The 25,123-nt window shown below is 37.0% G+C and overlaps 1 protein-coding gene and 1 long non-coding RNA gene across 4 annotated transcripts in view; one reads left to right on the top strand and one right to left on the bottom strand.

Annotated features, from left to right (window-relative positions):
- The window catches only part of NCOA2 (nuclear receptor coactivator 2), a 197,165-nt gene that overhangs the window by 37,880 nt on the left and 134,162 nt on the right, over positions 1-25,123 (top strand). The gene's annotated exons all lie outside the window — the stretch shown is intronic.
- On the bottom strand, positions 21,541-24,767 carry LOC137851822 (uncharacterized). The gene is made up of 2 exons (XR_011093502.1): positions 24,111-24,767; positions 21,541-22,789 (listed from the first exon to the last, which is right to left on the bottom strand). It is a non-coding gene; the product is annotated as an uncharacterized lncRNA (long non-coding RNA).

Genomic DNA, 25,123 nt, shown 5'->3' with positions numbered 1-25,123 from the left:
AATATTGTAAATAGGACCATGTGCCAACCATGGCCTTTTGGACCACCATTTGGAAACTGCTGCCTTTTAATATTTATTTATTAGTCTATCATATAACTCTTTTGGCCACAGCAGGAACACGCATTTTAAGTGTTAGTGCTATAAAAATCATAATGCTAACTGTCATGATTTTCTTCTTAGATAAATCTTCCACTATTATTGCATTTTCTCTTTTTCCATATTTGATCTGCTGTGTTGGAAAACTTAAGTTATTACGCTTGAGTGCATGTGGAATCATTTAAAAATGATAATAAATACATTTCTACATATTAACTTTTCATGGGCCCTGATATTCAGAACAGTGATTAAATACATGTGCTTTTTTTAAGAAAACATTTACATAGTATTTAACACAGTATCATGTGCTTTGTTAAATAGGTATATTGGTGTATTTCCTGAGTTGGAAATTAATCTTGCTAAAAATTTGTTCTTGAGTCAGTCTTCATGAAATGTGAGCAAGTCTAGCTTTTGTAACTGATTTTTATGGATATAGCAGCTTAGTTATTATAAAGGTACAGTCACAAACACTACTGAAAAAAATGTTAATATTGTAAAATTATTCTCCTGTTCAGGCTGAAAAGTGGTTGAATGAAACTTGAGTTGATTTTAGGTTTTGGTTGATGGTTTCTTACATGTACTTATTTGAAGACTATAAATACTTGAAAATAGCAGCAATGAATAAAAAGATATTTTTGGCCTAACTGCAGTGCTGTTTCTGTGACATTAACAGCCCTCTTGAATCTCGTGGCTTTTGGCTTTGACTTTTGTTGAAGGCAAATTCTTGTTACGTAATGATTCCATCGTGTTTGCATTGCGCTGAAACCTGGTACGCAGGGTGTGCACCCAGGCTGCTCGCTGGAGGTGTGCACGCAGGATACTAGCGCCGTGCAGAGCTGGTGTGTGTGCTTCGCCTTCCTACGAAGGTATAGCAGGTGAAGCAGCATTGTCTGTATCTGTCACAGAGAGCCACACTTTCCTCACCACCCTGAAGGCATCGAGGAGTTGTTTTGCTAGGTAAGTTCTAGTTAAGCTCTTCGGTTTTTAACATAAGATATAAATCACTGGGCTTTATTTCAGTTTTGTTTCTTGGTACCCAGGTCTGCATTTGATGGCAATCAGTAGGTACTTGGGCCTGAGAATGCCCCTAGGTACAGTTTGCCCTGCAGACTCCCCTTTCCTGGCATACCACTGTCTTATGAGCTGCCCGCAGTCTGTCTGTCTTGCCATGCCAAGCCAGTGCTAGGCTGCTGAGGTGCCTGAGGTTGTGTGTGTGCTCTCTGGCTGCACCTGATTTCTTATCGTCAGCACGGAGAGCAGGCCTGGTCTTGTGTGCAGCCTTGGGGCAGCCCAAAAAAAGTGATAGTTACAACTGACGTGTTTGGTCTTTAAGATGCCTCTTACCATCTGACAGTCAGTCGGATGGTCTGTTTTCTAGCATTCCAGCTCTCCTAAACTCTTGACGGAGACTTTGTGGTAAGTCTGTGATGCTTTCTGAGAAGTTTGTGATATCTGCCTAAAAATACTCTTTGTGGAAAGTTTATGAAGAGTTACTGTGACTGAGATGCTGTCTCAGTAGCAGGCTCCTGCTTTGAAGTAGACTCTGTCATATGCTGCAAGAGGCAGCTTCAGGAGACAGGAGCTCTGTTGATTGAAAGAATCTACGTGCTATGAAGAAATGCTCTGACCCACTTCATCCATCTGCCTGGGCTGGTGGTTACTCCGTCTCCCTGAAGCATGAAAGATCAAAGATTTCCAGGTGTGGCACAGCATTATTTGCTTTAGCAGAGCTGGCTGAACAGGGGGGATAAGAGATTTCATGAGGATTTCTCTAAGCAGGCACACCTTCTGTGTCAAAATTACATCACTTCTGTGAGGTTGTTAAAGCTGGAGGATTACATACCTTGGAGCCAGTACTGCATCCTTCATCTTTGCTGAGTGAATCAAAGTGTGACTGTTTCTGTGATGTTAATGTTGATGTATTGGTACTTTGTGGTAAAGACGTCATCTTCTCCTACCAAGGCTGTTTGCTGTCCAATGCATGTCTGAAATCTTCTACTAAGGTAGCTTTATTCTTCTTGTATCTCACCAATTTATAATTATTTTTTTAAAAAAGGGCCTTTTTCTTCTTAGACTTCTTCTTCACTTAGGCATCCTTTAAAGAAATCTGCTTGTCAAAGATTCTTTACTTTGAGAAGTCTATTCTGCTTTCCTCTGTTATTGCATAAGAAGTGTTGATGGAGCACAGGTTTGAACTGGTTTGCCTCATAGAGCAGTCAGCTGTTCTAGGCTTATTGATTTTTCTTTGGATAGAACTGAACAGACTCCTTTGAAAAGTCTAGGCAAACTCCAGCATCTTGTTTGAGGCTATGTCTCTGCTGTAGCCAGGACTTCCTCAAGCTTCTGGAAGTTCTTGTTGAGATGTCACAGATATCGTATGGGAAGATCTCACAGTTTTCTTTGATATTCTGCAAGTGATTTACTGAGCTACTCAGTCTTGTTCATCTATTCTTGGTAATGTACATACCATGAAATATAACAGGTCCTCGTTTCCCTTCTAAATTTGCTTAGAAGGGCGAATAGCAGTTATCTTCTTTACATCCTTGTTTAAAAGGTGTAAATGTTTCATCTAAACAATACAGAGCCACTGAGCTCTAGCCTGTTGTTAGATTATGTGAGCATAAATAGAGTTGGGAAGAAGGTTTGCTTGAAGGAGAGTCTTGTGACTGTGATCAGGATGCTGTGGAAAGCCTTGTTCCTTTCAAGTGGCTTTGAGGCATGTACAGTCCCAAAGTTGGATGAATCTTTCATGTTGTGAGGAGCAGCAGGGCAGGAATGACCAAATACTGTTTGGCTGGGCTCATCATAGATGAAAAGCTAGATAGAACTGTGGTCATTGCCTTGAAAGTTTGCCCAGAGAGGTTGCGGAGATATTCTTGGAGATAATCAAGATCCATTTGGACATGGTCCTGTGCAGCCATCTCTCTGCCCCTGATTAATTAGGGAGGTTTCACCAGATGACCTCCAGTGATCCCTTCCAGCCATACTCATTGTATGATTCTGTGAGAGTGTCTCAGTGATTTCAGTGTAAAGTTTTACCATTTGGGGGGTGAGGTTGTGATGATTAACTCCATGCTATTAAAAGCAGCAAGAAAAAAGTTTCAGGCAGTATTACACATTGATCTCTGAAATTGCCTTTGTGGTTAGGTAACAACTTGGCTCTGAGACTTCCTGAGCTAGAATCAGTTGAAACCTGCCAGATGTGGATGAGGACCATAGATGATTCTCACCTTATACTCCTCTTACCTCACTAAGCATGATCAACTGTTCTTTTGGGTCTGAAAATAGAACTCTTCTGTCTGAAGAAGAAATAGTTGTCCGTCCTATTGCCAGAAGGGATAGGATAGAGATTGATAAACTCATGAATGGTATGGAGAGATTAAAAGAGGGATGCTTGCCATTTATATATTTTTTGTTTTCCCTCCAATCCAAGAACTAGGGGCACCAAGTAAAATTAGCAAGATGTTCTTCATTCAAAGGGTAGTGGTGAAGCTATGGAAGCCTTGCTTTTGAGGAATAGGAGGGACACATGTTGCATGTCACTCTGGTGTACTGCCATTTTGTAAGCTCTGTAGTGTGAACCTTTGTTTTGTGTTTGTTCTGAAATGGGGTGGTGGTGTGAGGGGACAAACAAATCAAAAGAGAATTCAGAATTCAAGGTTCCTTAGACCAAAGCTTCATTTTCTCGTTAATACTGAAAAAGTGTTCAACACTTGAGGAAAAAATAACATTACCAGAAGAGAAACCTTTCTTTGGCAATGAATGAGAGTATTTTCTTTATTTGAAAGTTGCTATAATGGTCGTGGCCTGCTTGTACTTGTTTGCTTATTTACCTTTTTTTTTTTTTTTGGGGGGGGGGGAGGGGATAGGGGGTGGAGGGGGAGGATATTTGCATATTGTTTTTCCTCATAGTGAAGAAGATAAACTTAATGAAAGAATGGTATTATGTAACTAAAAAAAAAATCAATCATAATATATTTGCATGATGTGGTAGAATATCCAAAGCAGCACTGATGACTGTCAAGCCACTGTTTCCCATGTTTCAGTGTCTTGAGCGTGTAAACTAAATTGTGTTCTTTCATAACTTGTTCAGGAGCCTTCCTGGGTTTAATTAGTAGGAAACAATAAGCTGTAATTTTGTACTGTGGTACTAATGTCTTGGAGTATTTGACTGACCTACAAAACTGTCAGGGCTGTCAGTCTTTGGTAGGATGGTTAGTTTGGTTTTAGGCTTTTAAGTTGTTTGGATGGTCAGGAAAGATTCTGGTCATGACTGGTCGTGCAGTCTTTTCCCTTGTCCAAGACTTGAAAATGATTCTCTTTGTTACCCACTTGTGGAACATTGGCTGCTGTAGCTAGGTATCGAACCTGTTTTTTTAGGATCACAGTGTCACGGTTGGCGGTAAGGGATCTTCTGGCCTGTGTGATGACTTTGGAAGGTAAATGAGAGGACATGGGAGGAAAAAGTTTTCTGCTGACTAGTTAAAGTGATTCTGACAATTCCATTGCTGCTTTGGTGGTGAAGTGAGCTCGGCTTTATAACCACTGGTTATGACTATGGTAAGCAGCCAAAAATTTTGTAGGAATGCAAGAGAGGAGGAAAATTTGACTTTAACAGCTTATACATCATCCAAAAGTGAAAGGAATTTCATGGGACAAAATGAAAACAGTTATATAGCCCATGGGGATTTCCTCTACTGAATATCAAAGGTATACTATAAACCATTGAGGTGTAAGCACTTCTGCTTGAAAAGGTTTCAAGATCCTTTATGATGAAAGGAGTTAGGCAGTTGAAGTATAAGGGTTACTAACAAGTTTCATTGTAAAATACATAGCAGTGTTATTTGAAATGTCCCATTGACCTCAATAGGTCTTTGTTTTATTTCTTTCTTGTTGTTTCTGTTTGACATTGAGACTGTTGAAAAGATTCTGTGATTTGATGTTTTTGGGTATGCCTGGCAGTTTCATCTTAGTGGCCTGGCTCATACTGGGCCAAATTCAACTTCAGTAATTTCAATACGTTTGTTTGCCAGAAATTGATATAAAAAAAAAAAAAAGCAGGTCTTGAAATCAAGGATTTTGCATTATCACAGTTTCTGTGATGTACACATTGTGTTTAGGCATATAACATTTGTTCCTACTTAGAGGTATTAATTCTAGTGTAATTAAGTATTATATACTTAAACGTTGATCAAAGAATTATGACATGTATTAGAAAATTGAAGTGTTTTCCAAATCTACAGAAATTCCAACCAGATTCTCACCACCCTGCAGACAGTAATCTTGAGAATAATAAGAAATCCCTGCAGGGTGTGCCATTAACTTTCCCAGAGGATCAGCATTTATATTGTAAACTTTGCAGGGCAGAGGCTGCCATTTTGTGTGGCTCGCAGTTCTTTAATTTTAAATTAATTATGTTTTAATTCTAAGTAGAGTCTTTATTTCAGTTGTTCTCAAAGTTGTTTAACAAAAATAGCTTGTTCTGTGAACGTTGGAACTAACAAATTGCGATTCTCCCACAAATTTTTGTCCTTTGTTTCCTGTCTTGTGTCTTTCATCATAGTTTCCATCCTTCTTCCCTCTATCCCCTTGTTGGGGGAAAAAAGAGAGTTTATTAAAATTGTAAAAGGCAAAAACACTTGATAACTTCACAATGGAAGCTGATTTTTTCAGTGTGTGTAGATTTAATCAGGACATGACTAGAACTGTGTTAATCTCATATAGCAAGCACCTTCAGAGATTTATTGTGGCTTGATATCTGGGCCTCTTCCTCAGATGTCTAAGAAGCAAACAGTTAAAAAGCAACATAATGAGAAGAGTCCCATTGAAGACTATAGAACTTACCAGTTTTAATTTAAAAATATGTTTTTTAAAAAATCAAGTTTTCTGAGAATGGTAACTCAGATAAATGATTCTTCATGTAATTTTTCTATTTCTGTGAAGTTAAATAAGTGGATATATAAATGTTTGTAACTGATCTTAAACTTCTGAAAAGCTTTTAAAGTATTGTTCCTGAAGGCTGTGGTTTTTACAGATGCAGCCATTCATGTGAGTGCAACTGGTAAACAAAACACAGAAGGAACTACAGGTAAAGGAATTAACCGAGGCTGTGTTACTGGTCAAGAACTCTAATTTTTCTGGCTGAACTGCTCTCAGGGCTCCACAGTTGAGCAGTGGAATAGCAAGCATTTTTATGTCACCAGCCTGGCCAATATAATCAACATTTATGTGAACAAAGTAGAGATAACTACAAGAGGATTATCTATAATATTTAACCTGTGATCTCTACAAGCTCAGTGTACTTGTGTCTCAAAAAATCAATGGCAGTACCACAGCCTGGTGGGGTATGCGAGAAGTGCTGGTTGTCAAAGTGAAGTTCTGTTCCAGGCAAGCTGCCTGTGGGGTTCCTGGAAGACATTTCTTGACTCCCCTAGCTTACATGGCACCCAGCCAGGTGAAACAGGAATGATATTCTTCAACAGCTTTGTGTTGTTGTTGTTTTCTTAATTTTGTTTTAATACCATATAACTTTTGTGTGTGTTACATAAGAAGCTTAAGGAACTTGCTTGTTTACATAGATGTGTCCCTCATCTGTGCACATTGTTCAAGGTATGTGCCTTACAAAAAAGGAAATGTAAGGACAAGCTAAAGTAAAAATAACACAAGTAGTAGTATTGTTTTAGCAGAACATACTAAGATGGCAAAGGATGTAAGAGCAAGAGGCATAGTTAGAGGGTCTGTATGTAAAGATCTTGGCTTCTGTTGCAAATTGACTGTGGCATAGCAAAATTACATACAGGAATGTAAGGAATTAAAAGTCGTAAGATTACCAAGAGCTGTAAGATTTGACTGAGTCTAAGTATAGGAAAAAAAAATTAATATATTGTTCTTCTAAAAGCCAACAGTCAAAACTTGCAGAAAAAAGATAAGACCCAGAAAAATCATAACTCTTAACCAATGGCACAGATTTTTGAAGCAGCAATATATTAGTAAAATATCTTGAATCTGTGTTTTTAGTAAGAATCCAATGATAGAGTTGTGTAGCAAGGAAAACCTCCTTTGAGACTTTAGTTTAGCAGCTAAATCTTAACAAATTATGCATTACTTGATACATGAATCAAATAAAAACAACAGAAAGTAGTGAATTAGAATAAGCAGACTAAACTAAAGTCAAGAATCGGAATAAAGAGACTAAACTGAACATTTAATACTCATATTAACTTGAGTTCAGCCTGGGTTCTGTACATGTAAGGCTTTGTGCTTACTAGTTGAGCTGTCTTGTTTGAAGCTAATGGTTAATAGCTTAGAAGTTGATTAACTTGTCATACCAGTCTCACCATACTTTTGTTTTTCTCAAACTAGATGAAAGGTTCATTTAAGTATGGTTACTGTACTACTGCATTCCTGATGATGCTGCTAGTTAATGACACTCTTTGTTGTAGAAATCAGGAAACGTAGGTTTGAGCCTCTGGGATCTGTATGGCTGGAGTATGAAAATATTATGTCTTAACTGGAAAAGTGTTGCTGGAACAACTTGGCATGCAGCATAGCTGATAGTAGATGTCAGTAGTTTTGTTTTTTAGAAGAATTTATTCACTTGCAGTGCTGCTATGTCTTGTCCACCCACGCAAAAAATACTACTTCTAAAACTATAAATCTCTTTATTAATAAGACCGCTCCATATTTGTTAGTGTGCTCGGTAGGGGTGTCTGGCTTCCATCACAAGTACTGTCTGATTGCATTTTTATTCAAAATTGATTGAATCTATCTATTCAGAATCTAGGTTCTGGTTGGTTAAATTGGCTGACATTTAACATGAATTAATTTTGTTATACTGAATAAAACATCCCTTGTGGTATGCAGCCTTATTTCAATTTGAATTTTTAATTTAAATAGAAGGAAATTATTCATGGAAGTTTACATAATGGAATGTTTGTCATAAAATGCATTTAATGTATGCCAAGCTCAAGTGTTCTTACTGTGAGAAGAGACTGTGAGACTTTCTTGCCCATTTGGCTTGTTTTTCGAAGTTTTCAGTGAAGTGTGGGTGGGGCAGAATTGGCACTGGAGGCAAGAGAAAGATTTCTGGATTAGCAATTAATTTCATTGAAATATTAGGATCCTTGTGTTTCTTACAAATTTCATTTTGACTTCAATGATACAAAAAACATTTTTTTTGAAGTGATGTTGTCAGTTTTCCTAAATTAAATACGTGTGTAGTACCCTGGATGTTTATCTATTTTGCTGTCTGAAGGAAAAGTCATCTATGGAAATACAACCACTGGCGGTATATCTTTTGGGGCTGCTGTTAGGGATGAAAGCGTAATTTAGTTTCCTTCTCAACCTCTGGTCTCTCTACTAAGCAGTGTGCATTCTAAGTGCATTAAGGATCAGTTCCTTAACCATGATGGCAGAGGATAAGGCAAATAATTCAGTGCTGCTGAAAGGGATTTCATCTCATTGAGGACACCATGGTTGTTTGTATGCTAGAGATTGCGGTTAAACTCCTGTCTCCCCATGTAGACTCTTAAGTAGTTATTATGCAGTTCCATGTTTGAAACCACGTCTTTTGGTGCAAAAATGTAAATGGAAAGATGTCAAAACCTATATGTTTTCAAGCAAGCCTGAACAGAATATCATAATTATGCTGTGCGTACATGGGATACCTATTGTGCATTCCTCACTTCTTCACATGAAAAAGTTGCTTAATTCTAGCAGGATTCATTTCTTATTGAGAAAGACTGATGGTTTTAATTTTCATGAAGACTCAGATATAAAGCAAATGTACTAAGTATTCATAATGAGCAATGGCAACCCCTTGTAATGAACTTACCTTCACCTTTCTTCCCAGTGGTGGAAGCTAGTCCTGCAAAGAACTGAGAACAAACCAGAAATATGCATTTTTCTGCTTTTGAGATACGTGGCAAAATTTCTCTGTGTTCTGCAGGCTTACTAGGCAATAGTGAGGTCTGAGGAAATACATAGTGATTCTAAAATTAACTTTCAAATTAACTTTTAATGTGAGAAGGAATCTGGAATTTATTCAAATCCTTCCCCTCCCACCATGCTGGGATACTAAAGAGTGATGGTTGCAGTCTAAGGATTTACGGCTCTCCCATTTACATTCACACACAGAGGAGGTGCCATTCCTGAAAACTCTCAGCATCTGAACTCAAACTTCCATCAATAAAAGATATAACAATGTTATACATATAGAAGCAGTGCGTTAAATTGTTAAGTAGATTTATTTATTTGGAGAGGCTACAGATGATGAAAGGCTGAATTCACTGCAGATAAGAAATGGAAAAGTGGGTCAATTAGAAGATGACAGTTGGATTTTGGAAGTAGATTGGGAAATGAATATTCCTAATTGTTCTAAAAATGTCAAGATTCCTATCATTTGACTGTTTATTCAAATTTAAGTCTTTTTGTCTAAGTCATCTTTGATATGATCTTTACAAGTGCTTGCTAACATAACTGTGATTCAGTAATCGCCTTAAAAACATAGTATTTTTTGCATCATATGAATACCACGTTGATTTCCCAGCTACACTAAACAGTTGACTTGTAATAGTGGCAAGCAAAGTTTGATGATTAAAAATATGGCAAAACTGAAAATACAACAGAATACTTGTTTTGTTTTCAGTTGACTAAAGCACTTTTTTTTTTTTTAGCATCAAACAATGTGTTTGTATTCAATAAGATGAAGCTATAAGGGTGAGTTATTTCAGCTTGTAGGCAGGAACGGAAAATTGCTTGTGTTTGAGGATTTTGCTTTGAAGGTGTTTTTTTTCCACAACTTTATAGACTGAAGTATTGAACAAATAAACAAAACAAATTCCCCCATCCCCCAAAACAAACAAGCAAAGTCACCTAACTGCTAGGTTTTGGATTGTATCTCAGAATTCTAAGTGCCTCCTGCTGATGAAATAAAATGATGTTAAATCTGAAAAGTAACAAGATGGTGAATACCATGTCTTTTAAAACTCGTTTTCCTTTTTTATTAGTTTGTTTCATTTCACTATTACTCTAGTTAATGCTTTAAGAATCATGAAATTATAGCCAATGTTAGAAAATCTGGCAATTTTCAAGCATTATCAAATCTAATCTGGGTATTTAAGAGGTTGGAGCTGAAGTTCTATGACTTGCCAAGGCAAGAATTATTCAGGAGATAGAAAAAGTTGAGTATATTGTCTTCAGGAAAGCACTGAAGTTTCTGATAAGACTGGAATTCAGCTGTTGGCTATGCCATCATTCCTTAGGAGCTCCATGCATACAGTGGGTCTCTTGCCTCTTCTCTTTAATCACCCATGAGAAGTCCAGGCTGTAGAAATGCCTTTTTTTTTTTTTTTTTTTTGGCTGGGGGCTAGAATAGTGCTATATCATTTGTTTAATGAGTTCAATACTGAATGAAACTTGAAGGAAAATTACTGTGTATGCTAACTGTCCTTAAATGTAGTTTAGAATTATCAAGACGTAATTTTTCTGCACTCTATTAAAAATTCTTTTATAAAACCTGTGAGGTATTTGAACTACTTGTTGCATGAGGGGAAAAAAATAGAAAATCACTATTAGAGTATACATCTGTTAATCTCTGCACTAATTTCTGGGTTCAAACTCAAAAAGACTGTACTGTTGGTTGCAACAGGCTCTGAAATTGGGATGTTCCTTTTTTATTTTTAAAAATAATTTACATCTAGTATTCTCCCTTAGCTTTTGCAAAATAAATAATTGTTCAATAATTTAATTAGGTTGTAGCATGACATTTTTAATATATAATCAGAGCTTTGGGTTGATTTAAACTTGGAAAACTTTGCCCTTATAAGGGAGATGGATGAAAGATGAGCCTAAAATAGGAGACTTGGCACATGCTTAACATCTTCAGAGGGGTATGAATGTAAGGACTGTTTCCAGCAAGATAGGTCTAGAAAAATCCCAGTATTTTAATCTGCTTAAAATTTTGGGCAGGAAGATTTCCCAATTGTGTGATAAACTCAAATAAACATGCTCAGCGTCAGAAAGCTGGAGAACTCTTGGTGCATAAAGTAATCTGGATTTTTATATATATATGAAATGAATAAATCCATCTTCCAATCATCAGTGAAGTAGCCTGTTCGTTATGGATTATCTTCTATCCTCCTGTTCTGTAATCTTTATATCTGAAGCCATAGGAAAAGCAAAATATAGGTTATGCCTGCAGAGCACCTACTCTGCCCCTCTCCAGAACTACTCACTCATATATTTTTTTATATGTCCAAGAAATCGCAGCCCTTTTTTCCCTTTATGAATTTGTTTTAAAGTTATGCTTAATCCAGAGGAAAAGAGCACCTTCACATGGTATGAGTAAATTGCTGTTTGTCAGCTAAACCTCAGTACCTGTTTTCTGTGCGTGCCACTACCCTGTTGCACACAGTCCCATTTGCCCCTATGTGTGGTAAGTGTACAATGCAGCAGATCCCTCAGCCAAAAGCCAGGCTGGCTTAAAATTGGCACAAGTTGCAGCACGATGTGCCAGGACTTGCGTGCATGCTGAGCACAGGGACCTTGATCCCTACGGAGCTGTGATCCTGACTTCGGAACCGAAACCACTTTAGGTTATGTCTTGCTAAATATTTCATCTGGAGATATTAGAGCTAGGCCTTTTATTGTTTACGTAACACTGGGAGATGGTAGCCTGTATCCAATTAAAGAAAAAGTGTGTGTTGTGCTTAACCGGTGTCTATTAACTTAGTAAGTGTCCCCACTTTTCTTCATTACAGCAAACCTTTAGTCTGTTTATATTGTTTCACCTTATAGGTGCTGATGTTTACAAGCCTAGTGGGATATTTGCTTGGCAGTTATGCTAATAAGCAAGCTTATAAATCTATCGACTCCATATATTAGGGTTATGCCTTGCCTAGTCCAGGCTTTTAAGGTGTGATCCTGATTGATTTACCTAGCTCGATCTAATTAACACCTCCAGTTAATGGAGTTAAAGCCTAGGGGGAAGCTTAAGCATTAACTTGTGAGGTTTAGCACTTTTTGAAGAACAATTGCTTTGTCTTGACAAGAGTTTTAGTAAGGAGTTAATTAGGTCAGAGCAGGTAACAGATCCAACATTGCTCTTAATTGCCAGGCAAGGCAATGTCCTACCTGTGCAATCCCAGAATTTCAGGCTTGCTGTGATTCAGTGTAATTTCTGTTCTCATCAGTTTATGAGAGTTGTGGGTAGTACAATACAAATGTGATGAAAGGTATTATGCATTCCCTATATACTAAGATATACCCTTCACTTAGAAAGGATTTAATGACCACTTGAAATTCAGAAGTTCACTGTTTTCTGTTAAAAGCAATACTTGTGATTATGCTGTCTGTCTGTCTTAGGGTTTCATCACTTATTACTTTTGCATTATTAGCTCTTTTCAATAAAAATTGGCAAATGTCTCAAAGGAAGGAGGAGTAAACGTCTCAAAAACCTTTATGACAACAGAAAGCTGAATAAAGGAGAGAGACTTTATTAGTACCTGAACTGAGGAAGAAAAGGCATTAGACACAAGGGAATTGGCATTGGTAAGGGTGATCTCATAAATGTCTTAGCCATGGAAAGAGCTTTAATGTGACCAAAATCAATCAACCACATAAGACAGATCTGTAGGAAAGTAAGCTGTTACTTTACTCACAATGGTTGTTGCATTTTTTTTTTTTTAGCAAGCATGCATTTATGTTACAAATAGCTATATCTTAAGCAATCTATGCTGAACAAGGTGGCTATTGGCTGTGTGCATATTGAATTAACTGATAAATTAACGTTATTTAGATTTCAGAGGTGCATTCAGGATGCATTGCATTGCCATTAGGAAAGCCAAAGCCAAGACAGATGATGGGCAAAAATTAATTGAGAATAAAAATTAATTCAGAACATGCTTGCAAGTTCATTTATTTATTAATGTTATTTTATGGACTCTTTAAAAGCCATTCTGTAGGATGATGAAACAAATATTATTTGGGTGTACTTCTCCATATGAATGGTTTTATCTTTTTTCGAGACATTTGGTTCAATATGTCAGATCAGAGAAGTTTTTGTACCAAATAAAACAATGTGAAAATATTTAGGTGTATTTGTAGGGGAAAGATGCTTTAGCTTTCTGGGAAACATCAGTCTGGGATTACAGTTAGAGACAGTATATGAAACGAAGTGACTAATCCAACTCTTTCATATCCTTGTTTTACAGAGTGACTTGATTCCTTGATTTTTTTTTCCTGTTTGGGAATCTGCATAAGATCTTTCCCTGAGTCTTGACACTGATTATATCATCGACTGTATCTTATCACTCTTCACTGTATTTAAAAAAAAAAAAAATCATCGTGTATATGTACATAAGGGTTGCATAATGACATTAGTAGGCTGGTCACTTTTCTGATGTATGTGAAAGTGCTTAGCAAAGGGCATTTTTTAATGAGGAGTTTGTTTTCTTTTTCCCATAAGAAGACTGCTTCATATTTGAAATGTTATCTGCTTGTTTAGATAATCAGGAAGAAGTGGAATTTTCTTTGCCTGCAAATGTGTTGTCTTTTCTGTTAATTCAGAAAGTCATTTATTGTGTGATGGGATGAAGTCTTTTCAACAAATCTCAGAGCGATCTGATATCTGCTTCTAACGTTGTCAGTGACTCGGAAAGATTTTAATTAAAAGCATTTCTCGTGTCAGTCAGAAATGCAGAAGCAATAAACTGATGTTGATTACGTTTAGTTACAATTTTGTTAAAATTTTAATAAAAAGTATAAAATGTCTTTGAGCTTTACAGTAAACCATCTTCTAAAAATTATTTTTTTAATTTGAGAGCACAGCTTCATTTTTTCTTTTTTTTTTCCCCTCTGTGCTTGATTAATGAAAGGGATTAGTATGGTTCCTATTGTTTACATCTCTGTGGGCTGAGATTATTTCATTGTCCTGCTTTGCTGTTTTATTCTTGTTAGTAATATGGAAAATAAAGTTGTTTCTTTTAAAAAGTGATGTGTGTCAGACTTCTCTTGATGTGCATAAAAGGTCTGTCATACATAGAAAGGCATTATTAAATTAGCTTTATAAGCAGTGAGGCAAGCTGACTGGGGTGGGTAAGATGTGCTGTGAACAGAGATGCAGGGTTGCCAGCATCCCAAGCCAAAGCCCTCTTGTTCTTAACTGCAAACTAAAACAGCTAAATTTTTGTGAAATGTGACTACATTGTGCAGAGAATGTTGACAAAATTTATGGATTTAATGTATCTTCAAAACCAAATAAAATTATTTTGGCAGACTTTAGTGATGCTGGTCTTTATAATTTAAGTAAACTAAGCAGTTCTGTAGTTGTGTTAATTCAAGGATAGCTGTGATTAACTTGTGCTGCAAAAAAAAAATGAAGTAGTCCCCAGTTTTGTCTCTTTCTGCTTCTCATTTGAAGATTTTTTTCTTTGTGTTGTGGTTGGGATCTTCCTGTTTCCATTCCTTTCCTTTCACTTTCCATTCCAAAATAATGAAGATGGTGGTGAAGGAAGCAAGCTTTTTTCTCCAAAAGACAGCTAGGTGGAAATGAGCCAACGATCAAGTTAAGGCACCCCTTCAGAAAATCACTGCTAACTTCTTAGAGTACAGATTCCACTGTACAGAACATCTGATCCAGTTTATAAATACATAGCTAAGAAGAAAAACTGTATGTATGCAAACACTGATTAGTTTTTTTGTTAAAAAAAATAAACTATTTATATTCCACAGAAATCCAAAGACAAACTATCTCTTGATGAAATTGAGATTGACTTTTTTTTTTAGATTGTTGACTGACACCCTTATCTCTCTTATATGTGTGGAAACTGACACAGTTAGAAAAAACATGACCATTAGAAAATTTGTCTTGTTCTTAATTCCTGAGTGAGAGAAGAGTTGAAGATTTTTCTGTTTCCCTCAGTGGGAGGGAAAAAGAAGGCATATGCTAAAGAGGGACAGTGCTGCAGATCCTGTCTCCTGAAGGCAATGGCACCCACCATCAATGCATGCAGCTGCGGAGAGCAGTCCGAGATTTTGAGCATCCTTTTAATTGAGGATTTTTTTTGTAATGTACCAACGACGGGTAGGAAATCTGAGGGGCCTGCTATCCAGGGGCAGTAGGCTACTTGAGATCATGTCAGCCCTTCAATCTGCAATTGAATTTCCAATCCAAAGGGAAGTGAATAATTTTGTGTGAGAAATGTGAGTGAGAAATGTTTATTTTGACCCCAAAATCAATGCTGAGGGACATTCACTTCCATAAGTAAACTTTTCCCCTTGCTTGGGGAAAAGCCCACCGCTAGGCTGAACACTACTGCTCAAAACAAGCAAAACAAACAAAACTCCCACCACCTTACTTTGCAGACTTAGAGCCAGAAAACTGAACCAGAGCTGGACATATTGAGGACATCTGACTTTTCCAGAACCAGCGTCATTAACTGTGCTTTTAAAACAGATTTAAATTTCCCCTCATAGCTGTCTGAAAATCAGGTATGAGATAAAGATTTGCTATATTGCAATCTTTAGAAGAGATGGGTTGGTTGACTATCCTAGAGCTGAGGAAAAGGAGGAGAGGGAAGGTCATGGAAGACCTCAAGCTGAGTCTAAGTCTTGCTCTCACTTTGGAAGCTCTAGATGTAGAGATAGCAACGTTCTCACTGAAGATGTTTTGCACCATACTCTGAGCAAAAAGACAAGGCAAATGAAGACAGACCATAAAGCTTTAGAATTAAAAATACCTCTCCCAAAACATCCAATAAATTATAATGCAAAAAAAAAAAATTCAAGATGATTAAGTCTGATCAGGTTTAAAAAATAAAAAAATACCTAAAGGTAGATGAACATAAATTTCTATATTTCATACTGCAGAAAGCACTTAAGAGCCCTGTGATTTGTGAAATAATCTTTAAAATAAAAAAAGAAGCCATCAATCTGCAAATGAAAAATGATAGCTTAAAAATGTTCAATATTATGAAGGGGACAAAGGCAGTTTGTGTGTAACAAAGAAATGAAGGAGGAGGAAAAAGAAGGCAGATCTATGATCTGAAGCATGTGCTTGTAGGAAGTAATAAAAAAAGCAGAGGGAACCTAAGGAGAAAAGAGTAACTTTGCATTTAAGAACGTGGAAAATGATGAATTTCTCTTTTGTATTTTGTTTAAAAAAAAAAAAAAGCAACAACACATAAAGCCTATATTGTGGTGATAAGAGATGATTATGAAACTTTCCAGTACTAGCTCAGGAGGCTGTGAAAGAGCAGAGGATTTAGACATACTAGGTAAATCAGCTAACTCCTGTCCAATAACTTCATGGATTATCTGCAGAGCTCTCTGTACTGATAATATTCGTTATTATTTTCTTTCCTCAATAACTTGTTGCATGTGGAAAATTAAGATTTACTTGGAAGAAGTTCCAGACTTAACAGCCTGACGCCAGTCTTGGATAAGACTAACCCAGGAGTTGATTAACCAAGAATTAAAAGAGGTCAATATAATTAATGCTAGCCAACATAACTTATTTGACAAGATCAGCTCTGATTTTTATCTGGGTAAATGGAAAAAATAGTAGTTTTCATGCAAATATACTAATACATAATTTGTTCCAGAAACAGAGCTCAGATATAGTTTAAATAATTGGATGCTGAGATTTCTGTACAGCTCCTTCCTTTCCCCATCAGTACTGAGTGAGCATGGTACAGTGTTCCAGCTCTTACAATCCTTACAAATATTTTTTGTTTTGTTTTAGCCCAGAAATACTGGAAAACAAAACAGAGATATCCTGACTCCTACTCTTTGCTCCCAGGACTTTTTTTTTTTTTTTTTTCCTGCTTAGAAGAATTCCCTGACTCTAGTCTTGAAAAACAATGTTGGCTGTCACATTTTGCCCATGTTTCTTCCAGTCATTCTGAACAATGAAATACATATAAAAAAAAGAGCAGATGATGAGAATTTGTATACTGTGGAGACTTAAGATATAATTAGATCTATGACTGCTATTTATCCTGGATAAATTTGTAGATGGTCTGTGGTCCATACGTTCTGACTTGGTGTTGTACAGAGCTGTAAGAAGTTGGAACAAGGAAAAATCAAAATACTCTATACCCACTATACCAATTATGGCTAATAAGTTGTAAATGGGGAATCATTGAGTAACTATTTCAGTAGAAAACTGCAAGTGACTTATTTGATCTTATGCCCTTTGATATTTACGATATGAAATAGAACCTCATATATGAAAAAAGTTTGCAAATGTTACAAAAGTTTGTGAAATGATGAACAGTGAAGAGAGCAAGCAGCTACTTCAGAACCATATGGACCACTTGGCAGGTGGTAGCAAGATGACAAAATGCATTTGAATGCAATTAAATGTGGAGTCCTACATCCAGAAACAAAGGTGGCTGTTAGAAGGATGATGGTGAATAATCAGCTGAATCCAGGAGTTGCTGATATAATCATGGCAAAAAGGACCAATGCAAATGTGGCTGGGAAAAAAGAAAACAGAGCAAAGATATATACAGTTAGTCAGGATGTTATAATTTCTGTGGTAAGCTAATTATTTTGTTTGCTGCTGGCACCCATAAGTGGGGTTAAATTGTAAGTGCTCCAAGCCCAATCTTTTGATTAAAGAATCAGAAAACAGCTGAAGAGCCTGGGTCTTGGGTCCCTTCAGAAAGACAAGGTTGAGGCTCAGAGAGATGACCTTTGCCTGCTGCTGTGCTCCTACACAAAGAACTGTTCTGTGATAGCGGGTCTGTAAGTTAAGCAAACAAATCTATAAGCAGATCCAGGGGCAGGAAGACTAGATAAATTTAATTCAAAACTAAAGGTGCAAGTTTTTTTCAGTAAGGATAACAACAGCAGAACACTGCATACCCATATATGGGGTGAATTTCACGGTGAGTTTTAATCAAGATCAGATGTCTGTCCCTACAGAAGAGCATTATTTCAAGTATTAATTCAAATATTAAATTAGCCTTCTGGCCTGCAATACATGAAAAGTAAGGTTATGTGATCACAGTGGATCTTGTGATTTACTAATCTGTGCTCCCTGATATGATCAGGTGCTTCCTGTACACGTTGATAGTCTTCTTTTAAGGGAACCCAAAAGGGAAGGTGGAAATATTCATCGTATGAAGCTCAGTTTCCCAGCATGATAACCATCTGGCTCTTCATAGGAGACTTGAATTAATTTATTATTTTTAGTTCACAGGAGTCTTGGAGTAGGGTGGTGTTATTTACACATTACAATTGTAAACAAATATGATGCCAACGAACCAAACTTAGAGTTGCCTTTGCAGTGTATTTCATATTTAGTTGAGTAGTTTTTCATCAAATGTTCATTTTTCCAAAATGGATGCTTTATTCTATCACATTTCATTTACTTCGATCATAACTCTCTCTCTCTCTCATTTATATCGAAATAAAATTTTGGCTATAGTCATATATAAATACATAGAAACTTCTTTTTATATAAAATACTTAAATTATATAAACATATATAAATAAAACTCAATACATCATGTAAATAAAATTCAATAGTTGAACATTCGTAGCCTGTAAAGCTGACAGTCCACATAAAAGGGGCAGGGTTGTAGAAAGTAATATTTTTAAACGGTGTTAATATAATATCTATAACTTATGTTGACAGAACTCAATATGAATAACAAATCTGCTTTTCAGTTGCATCCATTTTTACCAGTTTTTCATGGTAGGTATATACTTAGAACTGAATTAATAAATACTTATTCTGTGTTTTTCAATCAAAAATATCTAGCCGTTTTTGTGGGTGAGACAGCTTAAAACATTACCGTGTCCTTTCTTAACAGTTCTGTAGAATGTGTATTTTGGAATGAGAGTTTAGATTTTTTGGAGAAAAGGACATATTTCATAATGCATTTTCATCTGTCCCAATGGGAAAAAAAAAAATGGGCAGGGTGTAAGCTTTAAAATACTATGATTTCAGTAGATGAAACATCAGATATTGTCCTTATTGTGTGCACTTGTATTTTGCTCAGCATCTTTTGCAAAACAAATGCATTATCTATATAGACTCTCTCAGCCCCATTTACTGTACTTTTCTTATCCCAATGGGGATGTGACGCTTGGCGTGGGGTTCTGGTGGGTGGTGTGGGACTGAGCAGGGCAAGAGCGATATTAGGAGAGGTGTTGTGTCCGGCAGACCGTGCGGGAGGCGCTGCTTGCTGTGCTGAAGAGCAAACAGGAGGGCACATCTTTTCAGAAAGCTGTCTATTTAGAAATGAGAATAAAGATTAGAGACTCGCTATTCTTCTGCTCTTCACAGTATCTGTGAAAGTAAGCTAAATTAGATGACTTGCTTGCTGGCTTGCTTGCTGTTGCTGGTCCTGTGATCTCGAAGCACTGGAGACTGCGTAGTTCAGTTCCATGCCTGTGTATACATCAGACGACAAACCTTGGCTGGGTCCCTGCATACAATTTAACTACAGTTTTATTTAGCACATATGATGGACCTGTTCTTCATAGGAGTGCTGTTGGATTGCTGCCGTAGTGGAAAGAAAAAATGGATGGTGAGAGTAGAAGAGCTGCCTCTGGGGCAGCTGGAAGGAGCTGGGTTCTGTGCTGGGCTGTGCCGCCCATTTTCTGCGTGATGCTTGTGTGTCACTTAGCTTTTTAGGAGGTCGTCACGAAATATGTGCCTTGCTTGCCTCTCTCAGCTCTGGGCTGATTTGCAAAAATGCTGAGTGCTCAGTCTTCTCAAGGAGAAGCTGTACTTTGACTCAGGAGATGATGTGCTTTGAATATTTAAATACATATATTTCCTAAGTACTCTGGAAAATAAGGGCCTAAGTTTCCATAATAACCACCTATATTTATATGCTGCCTGTTGCTCATGCTAGAAGCAGGCATAATGCTGACCCTAAATGCTAATGATGCTGTAAGTGAATCACGTCGACTTACTGATGAACTTTGTAGAATATTCTCTCTGGAAAATAATTCTTGCCACCGAACAGCTCTGAAACTTGCAAGAAATGATGCATGGAGTCATGCAATAGGTAGTGGAAGTAAGACAATATAGTGAATATTGTAGTGAAGTATAGAGGGCAGCACAGTTGGAAAATGGCAAGTGTGTGGTTAAATGTTGTGTTATAATTCATCTATGTGAGGAGATTGATTTGCTCAGGCAAGCTAAGTTAGGCGCTAACTCAAGAGATTGATTTTCTATTCCTGTGCTCTATTTGTTTGTGGGTTTTCTTTTTTTTTTTTTTTTTTTTTGGAGGGTGGGTGGGTGGGTATAGGGGCAGTTATCAACATGGATGCTGAATGAATGAGATAAACTTTGTTTTAATGTGAAATGAGTATTTGTTGGTACTAAAGGACTTTGTGCTTTTTTTTTTTCCTTGTCCTTTTCCCTTTTGTGGTTTTATAACTTAACTTGAATACCGAAAAGATTTATATGGATAGGAAGGAAGCGGTGCCTCTTCAAGATACAAAGGTACTAGCAGAAAGAAGTAGCCCTGGGATCACTTAATTCCACTTGCTTTCTGCAGATGGTTTTAATGGCTTTAGTCTCCTGCAGATACTCAGTTGCACTCACGCCAAATTAACTATTATCTTGTAACTGGCTATAAATACTAAGGAATAAAACAACTCTGAAGAATGCTAATTTATGGTTGGAACTCCAAATCTTCTCTTGTAGATATTAAATGTTTTGTTTCACTCCCCTGTTAGTATCAGTTCACTGCCTTAAGCGTTTTCTTGGCTCTTTGGGGTAAGGGAACCCAAAACATGTTGCCTGAAACAAAGGGGGTTGGGACATGACTAGGACCCTTAGGGGTACTGCAAATTCAAGTAAGTACAGATCTTGTCGGTACTCAAAAGTGCACGTAATGGGGGATTTTATTCTGTCTGTCTGGGTGATTGGTGCACACAGTGTATATGTGGTGTGAATGCTCATACTTTTAAAATTTGTTGTTATTGTTCATACTTTGGGAGAAATACTATAAGCTTAGAAAGAAAATTGTTGCATTGGAATGGAAATGAAATTTAAGATATACACAGAGTCATACAGTTTGATTAAAAGCTGATGTACTTCTTCCTTCCCCGTCTAATAAAAAAATAAATAAAAAAAACTTTATTAGCTGTAGTACTTGCACACAAACAGAAGTGAGTTATCAGATCATCTCAGCTCTATTGGTGTGTATGTTACAGAAAGGAAACAAGTTTGGGACAGATACAGTAGGATATTTATATGTTTCTCCATGAGAAGGAAAGCTCTGTAATTCTGGAAATCAAATTGCACACATAGTAAATTAAAATTTATGGAATATCCAAACATTTAAATAAGTAAACCAGCAAAGTATTAACCAATGTCATTTTGGATAGTGTTTTTATTTTATTTTATTTTGTTTTATTTTGGTGTATGTTTTTCTTCTTTTGTTGGTTTTTGTGTGGTTTTGCTTTTTTTGGGGGGGGTGGGGTGGGGAGGGGGTTGAGTTTTATTGTTATTTCTAGTGGGTTATTACTCAAAAGAAGGCTTAATATCTCTGTGTTTTGCAGTGTGAGAAACAGGGCAAGTGCATTTTCCTTGAAACCAAAAAAACAGTTCCTTCTAATGATATAGAAGTCTGAAGTTAGAAAGCTAGAAGGTGATGAGGGAGTAAGCAACAACAGTGACAGGCTGGGAAAGGGAATATGCACACTGGCAGAAGTTCAGTTCTTTGAGTAGCTAACACTGTCATACATTGAGATCATATAATGTAATTTTAATATTTAAATTTTGCTGTTCCATTGTCAAAACAGTCTATTAAAAACACCATGTTGGTTTGACAAATAAAATAATTTTGCTCTGAAGAACTTCAGTAAACAGGCAATTAACCAGCAGTATTGGCAGAGCTAGGCAATTTTTTGCATATATTTTTGATAGTGACAGCCCCAAAAAGCCCAAGTAAACAGATGGGGACAGTTGATTTGGGATTAATTGATATATGGATACTTTCCTCTATGCAGAAAAATATGCCTCTTCTATCTTGAAAGCTTGTTTTTGAAGCATTTGCTAGGTTTGTAATTTTAGGTAGCATTATGTGATTTGATTCTAAATATATTAAGAGGTAGCGCTGAAAAAAAATACAGTTGTTAGGTTCCTGCCTAAGAGAATGACAGTCAGGCAGTATCAGTATCCAGGAATGTGCTATGAGATACCAGTATACTCTTTCTTGGTCTCAGCCTTTTCTTTTGGTAATGCTCCATGCCTCTGATCCTGCGTTCTCTTGAGCATCCTGCTGAATCGTTTGAGATGATTTACATAGACCTAGATGTGTTTATTTCTGTATTTTGAAAGAGAAATAGATAAAGGCTCACAAGAGCCTTTTTGGCACTGGTTGCAGATGCTTCTTGCAGAGAAAGTAGTATTGAGAAAACTCAGGGTCAGCTCTCCGGACCTTATTTGTTGATGTTGCTGCTGTCAAGTGAACTCTGTGCAGCCCTGCACTCTGGTTGTGAACTTGCTGCTGTTGCCTTTGCTACTTGAGCTTTCTCTTTCAGCTCCAAGTGGTTAGCACATAACTGAATAAGGACTCCAAGTTGCTGCTTTTCTAAGTGACAGATTATGAGCAAGTATTTTTTCTCTCTTCTGAACTGGTTTAAAGACTGGTTTTAGAAACTGCATGTTGCTGCATCTTGGTCAGAATATAGCCTTCTCTTGGTCCAGGTCCATTGCCAACTTTAAAATTAAAATGAAAGTGGACATTTCTAGTCAGTTTAAATATCTTGTGGTTTTTTTAATGTTATATTTAAACATATATGTAATGACTGTTTAGTTTTGCCTCCCCTTTTTTCCTATTCCAAGGAAGCTCATATGGTCAGGTATTTAAAAATAACCCTCTGAGAAAAACTCCTAGAGCCCGATTTACTCACATAAAACCCCAGCTGAGATTGGGCTGATGTTAAAACATGAAAAGCGTTTTGTTGCCACTTCCTCCTCTCCCGGATCTGGCCTGCAAAGCTGCATTGATGCCTTTTAGTGGTTTGCTGCCTTGTCAGCCAACCTGGGGCTCCTTAACACAGCCTGCTTTTCCCAAGACGAGCATGATAAGTTGACTGTCTTTGCTTGTTTGTTTGTTGGTAGCACCCTAAGCTTTCAAATAACTCCTCTTCTGCCTCCCGTCTGGGAAGCTGCTCTGTAGCAGCCTTTCCTCTGTGTGCTAACAGCCGAATTGCAGGCAGAGTCTTTCCCTCCAGATCCCTACCTGCTCTTCTTCATAGAAATGAACATAGTCGTCTTAGGATTTTAACACTTATGGGCTGTATTTCTTATACATTTAGCATTGAGAATGCTTAAGTTAGCACTTTAATTATGATTTTTGGATTATTTGTCATCTTTAGGGGCAGTGGGTTGCATTAAGGTTGTTTCTCATTGATACAGAGCTGGGGTGTGTGGATGCCTTGTAGGATGGTGCTTGGGCAGGATTCATTCTTGGGTTTAGTTACTGTGATAGTCTTGTATTTGCATACAGATTTCCTTTGTTTTTTTCCACGAATCTGCTCTGACTAATCCTTTGGCCTGTATTTCATTAAAAGTGTTGACTACACAATGATGGTTTTGGTAACAGATGAAACAAAACTTTTCCTTTTTTTTCCCTTTGCATGTAGAGAATAAGTACAGGATGACTCTTTTTATTTGATAATTGAGAATGTGCCTGACTTTGTTAGGAAAGCCATAGTCTAAGAATACAATTTGCTAGTCTTTTTATAAATTAATGCCAGTATGGTGTATCAGTTCTCACTCCCACTTATCCTCTTATCCCACCCCCTTCCCATCCCCCTGCTCCCTTCCTATTTTTAGAGGCAACACAAAGCTGTTTTGCTTCAAGCAAGGGACAAAGATTAGGAGAGTTTTAATGTTTTGCAGCAGATTTCTAAAAAGTACCTGAGCCACAGTTGTGTATTCCACTTCCCAAATGACAGTAAATTGTTTCTGTGTTGTATTCGGGAATGCTGTTTTTGTTTACTTAAAATAAATAAATAAATAAATTACTCCTTACCTCAAAGCTCTGAGCAAATTGTGGCTGAAGGTTGAATTCTGGCGAATCTGTGTGTGAGGAGTGCAGATTCTCTCCTCCTCCATATGAGCCCTGGTGTTGTGTAACGTTTCCTGTGCTCTTGTGCAAATAAAACTCGGTTCAGAGTCTTCGTGTTCCTGTGATCTGCAAACGGCATGGCAAGGAGAGGAGCCTTGAAGAGGCCTGTTTATGTGCTGGTGGTAAAAGTCACACGTACTTTCAGGAGCCCTAAAGACCCTGCGGATTTTAATAAACTTTAAAGAAAGCACGTGTGTTTGTGTGTGTATCTGTACTGATAAATCCATATAATTCGCACAAAAGGGTGGTGGTAAGAATGCTTGGGCTCACTTTTGTGTCAGATGCAGGTTTGCAGCATTGCAGCCTGTTGGTACTGAATGAGGAGCTGGGCTTTTAGCTTATGCAAAGCATGCTGAATGCTTAATAACAATTGTTTGGTCTAATGGTAAAATAGTTGTTTACAATATTTAATAATGTGGGAAATATTTCTGATTTAGTTTGCAGTTCTTTTATCTTAAGGAATGAACAGAATTCATTGCTAAACAAAAAATGGGACAATTCAAGCACTTTTTTATCAGTATGGACAGATACAGAGAAATCTTATAATAGAAATAATATATTTTTAAACAATTATTCCATTCAGTTTTAAAGTCTGAGATTAAAAAGTATTGTGGGTGCTGTTATTCATAACTTCAGCTATAGAAAATGTACATTAATATACTGTGATATTGGGTGCATTTACTGGAAATTGAAGTTTAATATTTTCCCCTGGATTTAATATGTTGTGTACTTGATTCAATGTGATAAGTACAATTTTAACAGGGCAGCACATCAGCTCATCAAAGCCATCTAGGAATCTATCCTCATTCTAGTTAAAAGCAAGTCACTCTTTCCATTTTTTTTTTTTTCTTTCTGAAAGCCCTATCCTTCTAAAAATAAATAAATAAATAAGTAGTCATCTTTCTATCTGAGGTTGC

This window comes from Anas acuta, chromosome 2 (assembly GCF_963932015.1).
Source record: "Anas acuta chromosome 2, bAnaAcu1.1, whole genome shotgun sequence".
Lineage (NCBI taxonomy): Eukaryota > Metazoa > Chordata > Aves > Anseriformes > Anatidae > Anas > Anas acuta.
This window is presented reverse-complemented; position numbering and strand designations above follow the sequence as displayed.